This window comes from Equus asinus, chromosome 15 (genome assembly GCF_041296235.1).
Source record: "Equus asinus isolate D_3611 breed Donkey chromosome 15, EquAss-T2T_v2, whole genome shotgun sequence".
Lineage (NCBI taxonomy): Eukaryota > Metazoa > Chordata > Mammalia > Perissodactyla > Equidae > Equus > Equus asinus.
In genome coordinates this window covers 2,602,877-2,620,121 of record NC_091804.1, presented here as the reverse complement: position 1 = coordinate 2,620,121, position 17,245 = coordinate 2,602,877, and positions in this window count along the sequence as shown.

The window sequence follows — 17,245 nt, the reverse complement described above, 5'->3', positions numbered from 1 at the left end:
ATCCCAAACCCTAGGAGAAATAACCTTTTAGGAGTGGAGCAATGAGCTGAACTCCCTTTCCTTCCCTTTGGCAAGCTTTAGGAGTGCTGGTGTACAAGCACGATAATGGGGCTCCACTCACACAGGTTCCAGTGCAGAGGAGTTGGTCTGGGGACCAGGAATCTGCATCCTTGTTACTGCCCAAGGCAGGCCATCTGCTCTCCACCAGACATGCCAATAGTTGAAAGGGAAGATGGTAGGAGAGAAAGGGTTTTATTACAGCCTGCTAGCAAGGGGGAAGATGGTCGACTAACGTCCAAAAGAACCATCTTACAGAACAAAGACTACAGGCCAGTTATGTACGGGCTGCTCTCTGGGTGGGGGCAGACATCTCCTCTTAGTTCTTGATAATCTTTTGTTTTACTGGATATGCATCAGAGACTGGAGCAATGCTCTATACTCTGATTTAGTTTACAGATAATAAGAACAAAATCTTTAATATGTATAGTAAAGATTACTGTTTACATGAATGGCGCCCACAACTCCCCCCACTGGCAGCGGTAACCCAGCGTGATCACATGCTGGTAAGGGCAGCAGGGTCATCGTTGTTTGTCTGGCTACTTCCAGATGAATGGGGTCGGGGTAGAGGGACCATCAAATGGAGCAGAGTCACTTGTGTTTTGCCACTATGACTCTGCAGAGGGAGGTGACAAGTCACTGACACAGACCGTTTGGAGATTGTTTTAGAAATACACTTGATCCCCAGTTTAATTATAAGGACTAGCCCTAGTCACCACACCAGAGATTTCAGTTGTCATTGATGATGGCTACCAGCAAAGACTCTCTGCCTGGGGTCATCACATTCCTAAGGAACTCAAAAGAATAAAGTTAATCAACTTAGAGCAGCTGGGAGGGGCCTTAAAATCCACAGAGCATTTCTGCATTAGTTAATCAGAGTCCATTCAAAGTTACAGTATGGTTTCTTTTCTACAATATGGCGTCCCTTCTGTCAGCCTCCTGTTGAGCCAGTATCATCCTTAGAATACACCCCAGGAGACATGGAGGCCAGCAGCTCTGTGCCAGCACCGTAAGTAACACCTGGGGTCAATTCTGAGGCTGTGTCAGCTCCCAATCCGTGGACTCTTTCCTCTCCAAAGGACAGCTGCTGGGGTGGGCCAGTCCTGCAGAGGCCTGCGTGCCCTCACAGCAAAGGACCATGTCCGGGAACCGTCCTGCTGCAGTAAGCCTGAAGGTACTGCATATGACCAGATGGAGCAGGTCTCTTTGGGCCCATTTTGTGACGGGGAAACGGAGTTCCCTTCCACAATCCATTCTGCTTTAGGTAAAATCCTTCCCATCTCCCAGGAGCTGAGAACCAAGAAGAGGGTCGGCCAGGACTGAGACGGTGAGGAGTCTCTGCTCACTCGTCAAGGACTGCTCAGTTTGCAGGGAAGAGAAAGAAGATCTTGGAAGCAGATGCAGGCCTGTTTGGGGCAGGAAGCATTGAGGCATCCTGGGGGAAGCCCTCCCTCTTCCAAAATTGGGAAAACAAGGCCCAGGGGTAGATAACGCACCCACGGGCCAGAGCTAACCTGTGGTTAGACCAGGACACTGATTTCTCATCTGGAGCTCCTTTCAGTACTGAGCAAGCGCTCTCTCCACTCCTGGGCACAGAAGCCAATACTGTGTACATCGGTCTTTGAGGGAAGAAAGTTTATTATGCAATCGATTGGTAAGGAGACGGGAGGCCAGGCTCTCAACTCTGTCTCCCCGATCCAGGATATGGCGTAGGGTTTAAGGGATCAGGGAGGGCAGGCTGGAATGCAGAAGCACTGGCAGGATGAGTTTCGACAGGTAGATCAAAACTTTCTCTTCTGTGCAGACTGCTGACTGGCTCGCTACCCCTGAAGTGTAGGCTCAGCATCCTGTTGTTAGGACTAGCTCAGCACAGTAAACCAGGTAAAGGTCGTCATGTAGATGAAAGTCATTGCCTTATCTGTTGATAAGCTTTTCTAGAGATTTGGTCATCCTCTCCTTCCTGGAACGCTTACAAACGGAGATTTCTCTTATAAATGTAAATTTTCCTTACAAATGGGTGACTTCTACTAGATTTTCAGAGCTTTTCCCTGTGTCTGCGCTTTCTTAAAAATAATCGGCCTAAAATAATTCTTATGCCAAAGAGGTGTGTTTTGGGGTGACGCATTCTGTTCCCGGTCTGCGGTCGCATTTTCTCTGGCACACTGCCTCCTCCCTGAAACTACCTGGGCTCATTGGCTCACGGTGAGCCTGCGACCCCAGAGAAAGCTTCTGTCACTGTCCCACTATGATCAGGAAATAGAAGGGAAGCAGGCAGGAGAGTGTGGTGTGATGCATTTTAGAAAGATTTCTTTAAAAGTGGTTACAGCCTGAGAAAAATTTACATCCATGCCAGTGGAGTGGAATTGATGACGTAAATTCGTTGACATGGAAGACGTTCATAATGTGTTTTCCACGGAAAAGCTTGAGGTAGTCAAGTTTCCCAGCATGAGTCCACTGAGGCACCGACACGCACGGTCACGCCTGTACTCGCAGAAACGCCCAGCAAAGCGCCAGAAAGGAGCCGTGTCAACCCGGTGATAGCAATTTGTTTCTAGGTGGTGGACTTTAGGGGAATTTATTTATTTTGTCTTGGTTTTGCTCATTGTATTGCTAATTTTCTTCTGACAAATGTGTATCGCTTATGCAACGTCTTTTTTGAAAATAACTTGGAAACAAGCCTAGGCTTTGTTACTTGTTTGAAGTGCTAAGCTTCAGTCCTCTAGAACACTCATTTGTCTGAGAGATTGTCCCCCAGAACTAACTCCATGATGAGATGTTCAGCCTCATCCCCCACCCAGGCCTCAGAACTTCTTTGCTGGATTCTGACTCCAGTGAGTGACTAATGTGACAAGGGTGACAAGGGGTGACTCATAAGGACCAAGAAAGTGGCATCATGTGCAAGACCGGAAGTTGCCACAGTCCTCTCGCTGGGGCTCCATGTGTGGTCTGCACAGCCAGGGCTCCTCAGCTTCACCCTCCCCTCTGAGGTGGGTCCGCTGGGGAAACCTCAGGACGGGAGTCTGTTGTAAGGGCAGTAAGTCATCGAGGCCACTCAGTGTTTGGTTGTCAAAACAAAGGGCAGTGCTAGGTGGACAGCCTGAGGAGGAGGCTGCGGGACTCCGCAGACCTGTGACAGCGTGCCATGTCAGTGGGACGGGGAGCTCACATTGTGCTTCCATTCCTGACCCCTGTCACCCTGAATGTTGCCTCATCACACTGTTCGTGACACGTTTGCTAAATGAGTGAGAAGCCAAATAAGTGACTTCCCTCGAACTCCTTACCTGATGTGGTAATTTCCTTTGCAACACATCTCACTGATGGGTTGCTCAGCCTTCTCTTGAATGCTTCTGGAGACGGGTGCTCACTCCCACATGTGGAAAGCCGTGGCAATTTTGACAGTTGTATCTGTTAGCAAGACCTTTTCCTTCTAGTTAGAGAAGTGGTTCTCACACCTGAAGGTGAGTCCCCTGCAGGGCTTGTCAAAGCACACACGGTTGGGCCCCGCCCCGAGAGTGTCTGGTCTGGCCGGTTTGGGTTGGGCCCAAGGATCTGCATTTCCCAAAAGATGCTGATGCAGCGGGTTCCAGTAGGGCACCTTGAAGACCAGTGGTCTTCCAACAGACTCTTTCATGTTTTCCTTTACTTCTACCCCACTCTCAGAGTCTTCGGGGAAAAGGCAGAGTCCCAGAAAACAAAACCACCCACACGCTGTCACTCACACACTCTCTCACACACCTGCACACCCACGCACCGTCTCTCTCACACACACCCCCTCACCCTCACACATATCTCGCTCACATACGTATCATTCATGTATCACACTGTCACTCTCTCTCACACACACCCCACCCGTGTCCCTGGCTTTACTCTCTGCGGCTCTGCGGGACGAGCCCCTCCCTGTTGTACGCACGTCAGCTTAACTGTGGCTGTGGCTCTCACTCTCCTTGCACCTCCTTGACGGACCTCTTACAGAGCAAACAACGCAGCCAGGAAACCACCGCCGGAAGAGGACCGCGCTCTGCCCGGGGTCCAGGACCCGCCACGAGGTCTGGGCAGAGCTAAGAGACCAGATCAGTGGTCCTGCCGCTGGCCGACTTCCTCTTTCCTGGGTCACCGCAAGGGCAGTGAGTGCTTTTGCCTCAACAGTGACCTGCTCCCCAGCTTCCACCTGTGGTTCTGCATGTCCGTGACTGTGTCCTTCAAAGGCTCAGAGCGGGATGGTGGTATGCGGTGGAGGGCGAGATCTTACTATGGCATCCAATGGCTACCACAGGGACCTGGGACAGAGATGGCCACCATCCAACTGGGGTGGCTCATCTGTGCTCCCTGAGTGTGCCCTTCCCAAGCATAACTCCTACTCAGCCAGTGCAGGCGCCACGCTGGGGAGTATGTTGGGGTAGGCCCCCCACGTTAGCAGCTAGCGGCTACAGGCATGTCTTTGAGAGGGACAGTCCAGGAGGCAGTCTGCCTGCTTCTGGGGGTCTCTGAAAACCCAGCCTTCCTGCCATGTTCCCCACATGACTTCTTGCCCCTCACCTGCTCCCAGGATCACCTCCCAGACTCCCTTCTCTCCAGTCCTTTCTCAGTAAATGTTGGCTAAATGAGTGAATGACCAAATAGTGACTTGGCTTGAACTCTGTCTGACAAGTGAAGTGCTCTAGGAAACAGACCCCTTGCAGGAAACTTTAGGCAGAGCCAAGTCCACCTGGGCTGCAGACCCTCAAAGACAGGACCCACCGGCTGCACAAGTTCTAACTTGCTCAGGGCCCAGGACCAAGCTCTCTCAAGACTTGCATCCTCCCCGGCAGGCGGAGGGCACTGGGTCTAACCTTGACATCTCAGGAGTTTATTTGGCCTAGCTGGAAGTTGACTCACTACCCTTGTTAGACAAGGTAAAATCTTTGTTTCTAACCTTCAGGTCACCCTCCTGGGCGCTGCCAAGTTCTCGGAACCCATGCCCTAAATGTACAGCCAGGACAGGCCTGGTGTCCACACACGATTTTCACCTGAGAGCACTGGCCAGACTCACGATGCATCATCCCGTCTGCCTGTGCTGCTCTTCATGTTTTATGTGTCCTAGAGAGAGGTGGTCACTTTCCACAGTGATTTTCTGTGGCACTTTGCTTAATCTGCAGTGGTCCTGCTCAAAGACTACAAAATCTGCAGGGAGAAATAGAAGGAAGAAACCAGAGCATCCGGCATTAGCCTAGATGGTAAAGATGGCTGGAGTAGGAATTTTCCAAGGCCTGACCCCATTGTCATGCACCCCTTACACCCCCAGCACGCAGTGCTAACTCTGCCCCTCAGAATCCTTCTCAACATCCAGCTCTAAGCTTCTCCTCCAGTCTCCTAGAGCTGGCTCCTGAGACGAGGCACAGCCCTTTTGCTGGACCTTCGAAAATTCAGCTGAATCTAGTACACCAGGGGCTGTGCGAGGTACGTGGAGCCCTGCCCTCCAGGAACTATGAAGATATACAACCAAGAGGATAAAGACTTAAAAGGCGCTGTGACAGATCTCGAGGGGCAGAGAGAGGGCCCAACCACAGGGGAAGGCCTTGAGCATGAGCTGGCCCCTAAAATGCATCTCCAGTGAGGTTCGGGCCTGAGAGGATTTGTTTGGCCCAGAGCCACATTTGTGACCCATGAGCAGGCAGGGACACCTGCTGCCCCATTAGGCTGACCACACAGAGGATGCAAGACTCCACCCCATCCCCAAGGCCAGGAATCTGTGCACAGGGGACTAGTATGAGTTGCCAATAACCAGCAGCCACCTTCAGGCTCACATACCAAAGGTGAGCAGCACGGGGTCCACAATGCCCCTGGGATGGATGATGACGGTGCCTACTGCTCTCCTGCCACTGAGTGTGACTTACCAATGCCCAGCCAGTCAGTGGGCAGCAAGACCCTGACCCTCTCCACAGGCAACTCCAGAAGGAAGCAGGTCCAGTACCTCCAAGATGAGGAGGGTGAAGCCCCCTCCTTCTCTGTGAGTATGAGACATCCCTCGCGGAGGTGTTGAGAGCTGAGCCCTGTCCTCCTGCCATTCGGGGAGGACAGAACAGCCCTGAAGCTCACCTTTGCTCTTCTGTTAAAGGCCCACTCAATTAGAGGAAAAGGAACCTGCTCTTGATTCCATTCTTACAACTCAAAGGTTGGTCTTTAACCAGAATGACGTGGACCAAGAGAAGATCCCCTCCCACACACACACCCACTGGTACCCCACACCTGGCCTTGCCCTCTGCGGTGGCTACTGAAAACCCTTAGAGAATAGGTCCCCTGCTTTTTAAGCACTGGGCATGGGGAGGTCCCTCCCAGAGCTGTGAGGTCCTCCCAGGAGAGTAGCCTCAGCTGGGGATGCTGGGCCCCTGGAGAACTCTACCCAAAGCTCCTTGACTCAGGAAAACCAAGGTCTCTGTCTTTGCGCCTGCTGGAATCCTGCTGCCCGTCATTCAGCCTGGACTGGGGACACAGCCACTGTGAGGCGTACATCAGTTTCAGCACAAGAGCTCTCTGCCCAGACCCCTGCTGGCCTGACCTTGCCTTCCTTTAATCCGGGAACTTACTCTTGCCTTGCGGTAGGAGGAAGCCATGTGGTCTGAGCCAGTGTGGACAGGCAGCTTAGTGAGCCTCCTTGCACTCCTGCAGGGGACTAAGGTTGAGTTATGGCCCAAGGCCTGTCTGTTTTACCTACAACTGTCTCAGTTATCTCTTCTGCAAAGTAGACCACTCCCAAATTTAGAGCTTAAAACAACAGTAATTGTTACTTCTTACAAGTGTGGGTTGGCTGTCCTTGTGGCTCTTTCGCTGAGCATGTTGCTGGCTGTGGCTGCATCATCAGGGGCTCACCGGGGGTGGAACATCCAAGATGGTGCTCGCGCCGTGGGGAATGGCCAGCAGGCTGCCTCAGCCAGGACTCGGTGTAGTGTCGGGATTGGCACTGCATGTGCCAAACTTCATGGCAGCTCAGGACTCCCAAAGCACAAACAAGGAAGCCACCAGGCCTTCCACAGGCTTAGGCCCAGAAGTGACAGTCACTTCAGCTGCATTCTCTCGGTCATGAGGCCAGTCCAGATTCGCCATGGGAGGGGACAACACAAGAGCATCAATACTAGAAAGCCATCTTTGGACAATTTTCCTCTCAGTGTCTCGAGTCTGAAAACAAACCCCAGTTCCCACTAAAAGAGATGAGAGCTGTGTAAACAGCAGGAGCCAACGATATTATCATGGGGCCACTTGTTCTGAGGAATTGTAAAAACACTAGGAAAAGACAATTTCTCATCTTAGCTACCTAAAAATTCTATTACAGTTTTGTTATATTCTTGAGGAAACTGACCAGGGTTTTATCCTTGGAAAACATCTCGTTATGTGCCAAATGCCACCAAACCAGCGACTCTCTTTACAGGAAGCACTTGCATCGGGGGACATGCTGTTCTTTTCTGCTGTGGTCACCGTGTGTCAGCCTGTGACGTAGGTCTCCCACCCAAGTGGGCAGAGGCAGCGTGTTGCAGTCAGCTGGGCTGCTGTTCAGACTAGCGTAAGATCTGAGGTCACTTAGCTAAGACTGGCTAGAAACAGCAGCTGTTAGTCAAAAGCACAGGCTCTTGTGTCACAGACACGACCCTGACGTCCATGCCTCCCCGGGACACAGCCTTCCTAGGGAGGGGGAGCCCGATGACCAGCCTTCCTGAGCACAGCACCTTGTGAGCTGTGACTAAAGGCTTTAGAATTTAGCTTTTGGACACGCGTCTTGGTTAATAAGCATTAATCACGTATCTCAAGTAAAATGGCTGGAACAATTTTTGTTTTCAATGAGGAATAAAATGTAAGCATTTGGGACATATATAAACAATATTCAGTGAAGGCTAAATGACTGTCTGGAAGGAAAGGGAAAGGGGCGTGTCCTTAGAGTCTAACTCTGGGCCTTGGGCAGCGTCAGGGATTCCTCCTTCTGGGTCAGCGGGGAGACAGGATTCCTCCTGGAGCTTAGGCTTTGCGGACTGGGGTGGACGCGGGTGGGAGGAGACTTCACTGGTCCTGGCACACTTGCCAGGATCCCTCTGAGGGCATCTAGAGGTGGCATCCCAACCCAGAACCAACAAAAGAAAAATCATTTGCCCATAGATAGAAAATGCCTTATTGTGATAAGCTCAAAAGTTATATTAAAATTAGAATTTTATTAAAATTTCCATGGATGACCCAAAGAAACACAGTGATAAACATAACTACCTCCTAGAAGTTGTGTGTCTTTTTTCTTTAAAGTGATGGGATACAGGGGCCAGTCCTGTGGCCAAGTGGTTAAGTTTTGCGCTCTGCTGCAGCAGCCCAGGGTTTCGCCAGTTCGGATCCTGGGCGCAGACGTGGCACCGCTCGTCAGGCCATGCTGAGGTGGCGTCCCACATGCCACAACCAGAGGCACTCACAACTAGAATATACAACGATGTACTCGGGGGCTTTGGAGAGAAGAAATGAAAAAAGAAGATTGGCAACAGATGTTAGCTCAGGGCCAATCTTTAAAAAAAAGGGATGGGATATAAATAAATAACATGGGTAGAATTTTACCTGTTGCTGCCCCAGGCACTATTAGACTCCGACAGGAAACAGGCAAACCATTTTGCATGTTGAAGGGGTTAAAATAGCCCTTTTCCTATGGAAGCAGTCAGGACGTTAGCAAGAGGCCTCTTTTATTCCATTGCAGCACCAAGAGAAGGAAACAGGGCCCCCACCCCCACCCCAGCCTGCATTCCGTTGTGATGATGGGCGTCAGGCTGAAATCTGCAAGATCCCTCAGCATTTAAGATGAATCGTGTAAGATAATGATCTGCTTTCATTCTTTTGCCAGTGGCTGTCCAGTTTTCCCAACACCATTTATTGAAGAGACTTTCCTTTCTCCATTGTATGTTTTTGGCTCCCTTGTCGAAGATTAACTGTCCCTAGATGTGTGGGTTTATTTCTGGGCTCTCGATTCTGTTCCATTGATCTGTATGTCTGTTTTTGTGCCAGTACCATGCTGTTTTGGTTACTACAGCTTTGTAGTATACTTTGAAATATATAATGCCTCCGGCTTTGTTCATTTTTCTCAGGATTGCTTTGACTATTCAGGGTCTCTTGTTGTTCCATATAAATTTTAGGATTCTTTGTTCTATTTCCATGAAAAACACGACTGGGAGTTCGATAGGGATTGCATTGAATCTGTAGATTGTTTTAGATAGTATGGACATTTTAACCATGTTAATTCCTCCAATCCATGAACGTGGAATATCTTCCCATTTCTTGTTTTTGTTTTGTGTTTTTTTGAGGAAGATTAGCCCTGAGCTAACTACTACCAATCCTCCTCTTTTTTGCTGAGGAAGACTGGCCCTGAGCTAACATCCATGCCCATCTTCCTCTGCTTTATACACGGGACACCTACCACAGCATGGCTTTTGTCAAGCAGTGCCATGCCCGCACCCAGGATCCCAACCTGTGAACCCCGGGCTGCCGAGAAGCGGAAAGTGCGAACTTAACCACTGGGCCACCTGGCCGGCCCTATCTTCCCATTTCTTTGTGTCTTCTTCTATTTCTTTCAGCAATGTTTTATAGTTTTCAGTGTACAGGTCTTAGCAGTATCTTTTTGAATATGTCTCCTCAGGAAAGGGAAACAAAAGAAAAGATAAACAAATGGGACTATGTCAAACTAAAAACTTCTGCGCAGCAAAGGAAACCATCAACAAAACGAAAAGACCACCTAACAACTAGGAGAAGATATTGGCAAAACATATATCTGATAAGGGCTTAATAGCCAAAATATATAAAGAACTCATACATCTCAACAACAAAAAAACAAATAACCTGATTAAAAAATGGCAGATGATCTAAAAGGACATTTTTCCACAGAAGATACACAGATGACCAACAGGCACATGAAAAGATGTTCAACGTCACTAATCATTGGGGAAATGTGAATCACCACCACAATGAGCTGTCACCTCACACCTCTTAAAATGGCTGTCGTCAAAAAGATAAGAAATAGCGAGTGCTGGCGAGGACGTGGAGAAAAGGGGGCCTTTGCTCACTGTTGGTGGGAATGTAAATTGGTGCAGCAACTGCGGCAAACAATATGGAGGTCTCTCAAAAAAGGAAAACTAGAACCTCCATACGATCCAGCAATCCCACTTCTGGGTACGTGTATATCCAAAAGAAAGGAAAACAGAATCTGGAAGAGGGATCTGCACTCTCATGTTTATCGCAGCATTGTCACAATAGCCAATAGAAATAACCTAAGTGCCTGTCGGTGGACGGATGGATAAAGAAGACGCGATGTATACAGAATGGATATGACTCAGAAATAAGAAAATGAGATCTTACCTTTTGTTACAGCACGGACGGCCCTCGAGGGTATTATGCTAAGTGAAATAAGTCAGAGGGAGAAAGTCAAATACTGTATGATTTCACTCATATGTGGAAGATAAAACAACAACGACAAACACACACATAGACAGAGACTAGATTGGTGGTTAGCAGAGGGGGAGGAGGCGGGGGAAAGTGAAAGGAGTAAAGGGCGCATACGTAAGGTGATAGACGGCAATTAGACTTTGGGTGGTGAACATGATGTAGTCTATACAGAAGTGGAAATATAACGATGCACAGTTTAAATTTGTAGATGTACAATGTTACCTCAATGAAAAACAATTTTAAAACTAAAAATTAAAAAAATATTTAATAGAAAAAATAAGATGACTTGTAGTTGACACCAGTCCTTAGCCCCCTTTCTCCTTCCCAGGGCCTGAGCAAATCCTCCCCAAAGCAGAGGGGACAGAGCCTCCAGCTCTGAGGGCGTGGGAGGGGTCTGAGAAGTAGCAGGCCCATGTTCTTCCTCTTCCCAGAAAAGAAAAAGACCTTGCTGCTGAGAGGCGGCTTCCCTGTCCCAGGGCAGCTGGGCTCCGGGGTCCGCCTGTGCTGAGAGCCAGGAGCCCAAGGGTGCACAGCCCCAGTAGAACCACTCTTCTACTTAGAGGTGGTCCCATTCAAACTGTTGGACTGAATAAGAGGACACCCCGCTTGGGAATTGCTAGAGGTGTGAACAGGAGTTTGAAGGACCCTGTGGGAAGCGAGTGCTGAGTCAGTGCACTCTTGCCGTATTGAAAAGAAAAGAAATTGGCCACCGTGCCCCGTGGGCCAGCCACATTCCCTCTGGGCGAGACCCTGGAGAGGCCTTTCCAAACTCCCAGATGCTGCGAGACAATTAAGTCTAAAAATGAGTCCGCTGGTGGCTCACAGGAAAGGGTTCCAATCAGAGGCCCAGGCTTCTGGTCCTCCCTGCTTGTCACTCCCCAACAGAGAAGAGCGGGGAGCCTCTTCTTTCCACTTCCACCTCCAACCTCGTAGCAATAGGGGAGGGTGTGTTTCCTTGTAAGGGAGTCTTAATACACCGATCATTTCATCCTCCTCACTGGAGGTTTTGGCTGGAGGGAGGTGGGGACTGAGTTGGGAGAGAGCTCTTTACTTTGCATTTTCCCACTAGCCAGGGCATGGCAAAGAACCAGCCCGTGCAAGCAACCCACCGCCCGTGCAAGCCACCGCAGGGCGGTTTGTTGAAGGAGCTCTTGTCTTTAAGGGCGTGACCGCCCTATTCTGCTCACTCACTGGTACAGTAAAGATTCCATCAAATAACGTGGAGAGAGCTCACTTGGGGTGAGGGCCTCATTGGAATAATTTGAGATCATGTCCCCCATCAGCCTGACCTCAGCGTGTCGTCCAACTGCGTGTTGTTTTAGCTCAGCTGAGTCAGCAGAAGTTGTACCCAGTCCATTCTCAAGGCAATTAACAATCTGTAATGACCCAAATGCTGGGCACAGCTGGATAGCATCCTCCTGTCATCGCCATTTCCGAATAAATGTTGGTGACAGTTTGATTATACGAAAGCCGGAGCCCCATCATTGGACCAAAACAAAAGCCAGAGCAGGCCCCTGATCCAAAAGGCCACGTCGTCTCCTCTAAGAACCATAGAAGTAGTTCTCAGACTGTCAGCAGCCACTCCACTTAGCAAGGAGTGTCACCTTAGGGCCTAGCATCTACTGTTGAAGAAAAGGCAGAACATTTGAGCTGAAAGGAAATCCCACAGCCATTCGATACACCTTCTTCATTTCTCCAGAGAAGCTGGATGTTTGTCCGGGGCATCCAGCTGGGGACTAACAGACAGGGGCCTGGTCTATGGTATCAGGAATGCCCACAGGTGGGTAGTGCTTGGGCCACCTGGCTTATGCCATGGATGGGCAATGAGAGGACACATGGTACCATGGAGAGGAGAACTGTCCAGAGTGAGATGGCCACCAGAGACGTCAAGTCAGGCGGCCTTGCAGGGTGGACGGTGTGGGTTAGAGAAGGCGCTTCAAACTTTGCCCACGAGTGGAATCCGCCTTCTGCAAAGACCTCACACACGAGGCCACTGTCTCCAAAAACAGTTCCTCAATATCCAGTATTCTCACTACCAGCAGGCTCTATCAGCCAACATTTTAACAGACTCAGAAATCACAGGAATTCAAAGGCTCTTAAAAATAATGCTTGGCTATGGTAAGTGATCACATGGACAATATTTCTAGTTAAATGAAAAGCTATTGAAGAACTCCGCCTGTGTTCATGGTGCTTTATATGGAGATGCGGGGAAGGACACCCTCGGAATCCAGTGCAGAGGGGGTGTGTCTCGTTACAACTGGCCTGGCATGCTTTGTCTAGTTAGCTCATGAATAAAAGCCATGTAGCTCATGGCATTTCACCTTTCCCCCGGCTACCAGGGAACTCAGATGTGAGCTATGTGCTTGATTCAGCGGTCGTCCTTAGAACAGATTTTATCTTACGGTTCTTTCTTCCCTTCCCTTTCAGTACATGATGCTTATTTTTCACTTTTATCTTTTACTCATCTTAATCTCTCTGCTTCTTTTATTATAATTTTCTTAAATCTTTAGAAAATAAGAGAGTACAAATTGCATTTGAAAAATGTTTAACCCTCCCTCAAAAAGCTCTTTCATATACATTTTTTTTTCCTAAAGCCCTGCAAAATCCCTGAGTGTCCTCTAAATCCTCCAAGGGTTAGGTATGGTTCTCTCTAGTCATGGGGTTAAACATATTTCCCCATGTTCTGATTCTCTGCAGACCGCTAACTCGCGGGTAACACTGTGCCACACAACTGATACACACGGGGACCAAAGCACCCACTCCCTCCCGGAATGGAAGCCCAGCCCTAGGTGCTCCAACATGCATCTCGATGAGGCAGCAAGTCTCTAGATGGCGGCAGGGTTTATTTGGAAAGTGACATCCAGAGAAATGCTGTTTTTGCTCCCGGTTCTGTTCTGCGATTAGCTTGTCATGTGTTCCCACTCTCGGGAAGCCTTGGGGGCAGCTTGTGGGTGCTGGAAAGACAGGGGACACTGCTGGTTTTCATCCCCATATGCCCACAGCCAACTACAGTCCCTGGGCCCCAGAGATGATCCATAAATATGTGCTGAATGAATGTGTCAATTTGGGTGAATCATTTGATTTCTCTGGCCTCAGTTTCAACAAAATGGGTCAATTATCTCCTGACTTCCTCTCAGCATTATAGAGGGGATTAAATGAGATTTAAGGAAACGAAAATGCGTGCAATGTATGCAGCACTTGAAAGACCATGTGAGCATTAGTTTTTGTTACTCATGGTCAAGAAATAAGCAACGATGCCCAGGAAGGCCCCTCTGCCCTGCTGACTTGCATCTCCACTGACCCCAGAGCATCTTCTGTTTTAAGACTGTGCCAAAATATTTACTCAGTGGAAACACAATTGTGCAGATCCAGAGAGATTAAGGAAGGAGAAATCCTGGATGGCCTCATCTTGCCTCTGAAGCTTTTCCAGCCCTTTTCTCTACACTGAGGAGGGATGTTCAGGTCAAGAGGGCAGCAGGGACAAGGCCAACTGCCGCCATGGGCCTAAGGAATGAGGGGAAGCAGCCACTCAGGGATTCATGTTGCTTCCATGCACCACACCATGGAGCATCCATCTCGTTACCCCCCTCTCCTCAATGGGGGAGACCAAATCACAGAGCCAGACCCCTCCTCTACCCCTCCTCATCCCCAGCTGTGTCTCTTGGGTAAGAAATCAGCTATTGGAATTCTTTACCAGGCGTGGAAGCAATTCTGGAGAACTTACATTGCACTGGCGCCAAGATTTTGGGACAACACATAGCAGTGGGGTCCAAAAATTTGGGACGAGTATATTGTGTGAGTCTCTAAAATTTGCCTTTGGCAACATTTGGATAAAAACGTCAAAAATAGAAATCATATTTCATTTATTAGTTTTTTGCAATGTTTCATTTTAATATCTGAGGCTGTAAGCTATTTAGCTGTTGTCTCATTAAAGTGACTAAAGCTTGTGTTTGTGGGTGATGTGGTACCCCATCACTTTGACCCACCATCAGGCGCGTGCTGGACCAGAAGACAGGGGCCCAGAGCACCGTGAGACTCTCCCAAGACAAGCGATAGAACAAGTCCTCAGTTCACTGCACCCCGTTTCTTAAACACCTGAGGCACTTCTTCTCGTCGTGGAGTGGACCTAGGTGCTAGGGCAGGTAGCAGGAGGGCAAGGACAGGGCTCAGTGTATATTTCCCTTCCCTGTTTGGAGTCACTATGACCAAGAAACAGGAAGTGGGTGGGGGGACCTTGTTTCAAGAAGGGAAATGCCGAGGAAGTGTGGGCAGGGCTGATGGAGCAGGAGCCCTGGAAGGGGTGCTTAGGAAGAGACCACTCCCGGCCCAGGGAGAATCCAGCCCCAGGAACGTGGCCAGCCGGGGCCGGGGCAGGGAGGCCTGGCCTGGGGACAGAGGAGGGGAGAGCCACTCCCAGGATTGTTTTCCAAGGACAATTTACAGTCCCCATTGTTGGCCTTTCCTCTCGGTAATTAGGCCCAAAACCCGGAGCCAGGGTGCTCATCCGTCTCGTCACTGGATTTCACTTTCCCTGGCACATCCGCTCTCGGCTGCCCAGGCAGCTGTTCCATCCACAGATGCCAGGGAGTCTGGCACTACTAGTCTGCGTCACCCAGGGCTGGCCCGGTCCCGGGGAAGTGGCTTTAATTGGCAGGGCTGGATCCACTTTGGGGCTGTCTGCAGCAGACCAGAGAGTGTCTCTGTTTGTGATTTATCTCTGCAGCAGCGTTCACAGTGGGTTAAAGCAGAGAGGACACCCGCGTCCTTCGCCTGGGTGTCACCCCTTTTGAAGGTAGCTGGAGTTCAAATGCCTCTGCCTAGAAGGGAAGAATAAATGAGCCAGTAAAGGGAATAAAACTTTAATATTGTAGGTGTGTGTGTAACCCAAATATAAATTGGAGCTTCGTATACTGGGTGTGGCCCAGTCTAGACACGGAGTCACATTCAAAGAAGCGCAGTCCCCAAACCAAAAGTCTGAAAAGTTAGTTTCAGTTTTCACTTTTCGGTGTCTGGAAGAATGCCAAAGGGGATCCGATTTACGAACCAGAGCAGCACTTAAAATTCTCTCTGTTTGCTTCTCTTGTTCCTCCAGAATTCTGTAGCCTCTCATTTTTATACGGCACAAACTCCTCCTACCTCCAGCCTTTAAGTTTCTCCTATTCGAATCCCTCACCTGCTTCCCATCAGCACTTTACGTTGACTGAAAAGTTGTCCCCCTCTCTGCCCATCACCTGAATTCTTCAAAACAAAAGACGGCTCAGAGGCCAGTCCAAGAAGCAAGAACCTCCTTCCCTTCCTGGCTTCCACGCACCCAGGCTTGTCTCTCTCCATCCTCTCAACAGTTTCTGCAACCCAAGTCCGACTAGCCAACACCAAACCCCCTCAGGAGCCAGCAAGGGGTGGGGCTGAGATGTCACACGCAGAATTCTTTCTCTTAGGCAGCATGTCAGGGAGAGAAGGAAAGGGGGATGCTGTCTGGACAGCTCCTCTCTCATGGGGCTCAATCTTGCTGCCCTGGCACTTGCCTGGCCAGGCTCTGCAGACTTCTGCAAACAAGAGCCAACGTTCACACGTGCCAGCCAGGGCGCCTCCACTCCAGTCAAACCTTTCCCGGAAGAGACACTCTTCCTGGGGGTGACCGTGTCCCCTCTAGGACATCTCTGAGACTCTCAAAACAGCACAATCCTGAGTGTTCACCACACTCTCTTGCAAGTCTCAGGTCTGTGCGGTGGAGCACTCCAGGGTCGCTGCCCATAAAAACTCATGCAAGAGGCTGTGCCACCAAGTAAGCGTCCTGGTTGCCTTTGTGTCACCCCTGCCTTAAGTCACCTCTGCTGGCACCTTGGCGGGTGGGAAGACGGGAGGGATGAAGCAAGACACCAGGTGAGTGTGGGAGGCTGTCTCCAGCTTCTTGCCCTGGGCTGAGGGGGCTCCAACCCCCCCAGCCTGGTTTTCCACAAAGCCGGGACCCACCTTTTGTTGAGATCACAGGGGCTCAGACGGAGGGTGACCACATAATGACGGTGAAGTTTGGAAGTCTTGAGTAACAGTAGCATGTGAGCATGAGTGCAAGAAGTTTCTGTGCAAACAAGGGATCTTGGTGTGGCTCTTGCTTCAGAGGACACAACCTGTCTTGATCCCCGGGTTGAGATTGCAGCAGCCGCCGCCGCTGTCCCGGTTCTCACCTCATTTTCTTTCACACAGGCGTTTCCCCTAATAAAATCTGGGACGTTTACCCACTTTTTGGCATCTATCTGGCTCCCCATCGCCTGACAGATAAATAACTGCTGAGTGCGGGGGTGGTCCCCAGACAGTCTGATGCCCTCCATCTTGGAATACCATTCCCTGGGGAGTGCACACCCAATCTGGAGAAAGCGGAGACACACGGGACGTTACCAGGAAACAGTGCTGGAAATGATACAAAGTGGGCTAAGGGAGCCTCCGGGAGTTGAAGAGGCTGCAGGCCTGTGGAGCAGAGCAGGATGGGTGGCTCCACAGCCGAGGAGAGTTTCAGGGGGGCCTGTAAGAGGCCAACGCGACTTCTCTGAGGGAGAAGTGAGGCCAGGACGGCTCTGCTGAAGGGACAGTTGGCACGGATGGGTTACCTTGGGACAAGTGAGGTCAAGCCCTGGCGTTGAACTTTCAAAAGGAGGAGCACCTCATGGACCAGCCCCTAGGGCAGGTGAACCCCCAATTTTCCTCTCTCACGGTACCCTTTCTTGCTCCCCGTCATACTCATCACATTTGTAATTTGGAG